The sequence below is a fragment of the Oratosquilla oratoria genome, chromosome 19 (genome assembly GCF_046742065.1).
Source record: "Oratosquilla oratoria isolate Oo_2021 chromosome 19, ASM4674206v1, whole genome shotgun sequence".
NCBI lineage: Eukaryota > Metazoa > Arthropoda > Malacostraca > Stomatopoda > Squillidae > Oratosquilla > Oratosquilla oratoria.
This window is the reverse complement of record NC_134795.1, coordinates 49514216-49516108: the sequence shown is the minus strand read 5'-3', so window position 1 is coordinate 49516108 and position 1893 is coordinate 49514216. Positions and strand designations below refer to the sequence as shown.

The 1893-nt window shown below is 36.2% G+C and overlaps 1 long non-coding RNA gene across 1 annotated transcript in view; it reads left to right on the top strand.

The window, feature by feature from the left end:
- The first annotated feature begins 654 nt into the window (after window positions 1-654).
- The window catches only part of LOC143035527 (uncharacterized), a 5071-nt gene continuing 3832 nt past the window's right edge, over window positions 655-1893 (top strand). Inside the window, exon 1 of the long non-coding RNA XR_012967323.1 lies at window positions 655-690. This is a non-coding gene — a long non-coding RNA (uncharacterized LOC143035527). The remainder of the gene's footprint in view (window positions 691-1893) is intronic.

Below are 1893 nucleotides of genomic sequence, written 5' to 3'. Positions count from 1 at the left end.
CATGGGTTTCATATTAAATACGAAAACATCAGTATTTTAAGGCTGGTAGAAGCAACCATTTCTAGCATCACTTGGATAAGAAAAATATTCGATACGGTTATATCTAGCATCGATGGAACAGCATTCCTGAGGAGAATTATAAGGGTTGTGTTAAATAAAAAAGTAGATACAGGTAAATAAAGTAAAAAATGAGGAATTAGGAGAGATAACAGGCCAGTAGAAAGTAACAAATTTGATTCAGAGAACAGAATTTAAATTGGTACGTGGTAGAAATACCGGAAGGAAGATTAAAGGGAGTAGATTAAGGAAATTTTGTATAGAGGACGTCCCCAGGAAAAGATGAGTGAATTAAAGGAAAATTTGGATACATGAGGAATTGAGCAAGATAGATGGAAACTGGAGACAATTATTGCCAAATTTTTCACATGTATTTGTACACTAAACTACTGCTTTGTTGGTAAACTACATTCCACAACAACAATCTAAATTTATCATACAACATGCACTGGAGATTGCGTTAACATCGGTGCTGAGATAAGCGATAACGGCTATCTGGTTATCACTACTTCAGATAAGAATTATTCATATTTTTATAACAATGTCGACAACAAACAAGGCTAGACCAGTCATCAAATGAACACTGTTGAACATGTATGACAGAAACCGCCGGCGATTTCGTTGATCCATGTGGTAAGATTCGAGACTAAAACTGGTTATAAAGGTTTTTAGATAAAGGCTAATTTCCAGTAGTGCTTTCAGCGGTGTGGTGATAGACCAATCGCTGGAAAGACGATATTCTAAACAGCTTTGGCTAGAATGGCTAATTCTTTCACACAGAATAAAAAAAATCGAATTTCCTGATATTTCTGACAATATGCTTTTGTCATGGCCCATCCTAGAAAAATAAAATCACATACAAAACCCACATGAAAGTCTTGTCTTTACAATATAGACTCAAGAAAACACTGTCCGGATCAATGTCTTATTTAATGTGCGTCACATTTGTGTCGGTCCTGCCTGACACGTATGTATGGTAAACGTTTATATACAAGTGTTACAGACGATCTGAGAAAATTGAGACACATGTATGGTAACAGGTCTCTCTAGCCAATCAACTGACGTTGTTGCCATACTAGTGATTATTTATCGCTATCACTAAATAAATGTTTGTGTTCAATTGATATCACGCGTTTTATTGAAATTATTTTAGCTATATCTAGTTTAGTTTGAAACCTTAAATGTAGATGTGTATCCGTTTGTGAAAAATCAAAATAACGATGAAATTTATTTCACCAAAGTTATTCTTACAAAAAGTCTGAGGCACTGCTTTGTACGCTAAGAAGATATATTAGTTTGGTGCAGAAAAACTAAAAGCTGAGAAGCTTCGTACGAGAGAGAGAGAGAGAGAGAGAGAGAGAGAGAGAGAGAGAGAGAGAGAGAGAGAGAGAGAGAGAGAGAGAGAGAGAGAGAGAGAGAGAGAGAGAGGGAGGGAGGGAGGGGGGCAATAATGAATCTTGGTGCCAAGTTTCAAAATTGATGTGGTGGAGTCCATATTACTTATAGAGTATGAAAAGTATGTTTATATACATTTCATATACACCTTTGCGTAACTGCTCTGGGATATGTAAACAAATAAATGGTATCTTATATATGTGTTTACATATTATCGAACTGTGAATTAATTTGCTTACCATACATTTAATCTAAGTTCTAAGGTGTTTGTTATATGTTAGTCTTTAAAAATCGTGAGCAGCAAACAACTTACGAAAGAGAACGTTAAATAATTTGCCAGAGCTGAAAATGCCGCGTCATGACTGTCTCAGCAAGTGTTGGCTCACGCCTCTGGAGTTGGCCAATCAGAGACTATCTACGCCGTTCAGCTTCGCGCTCATT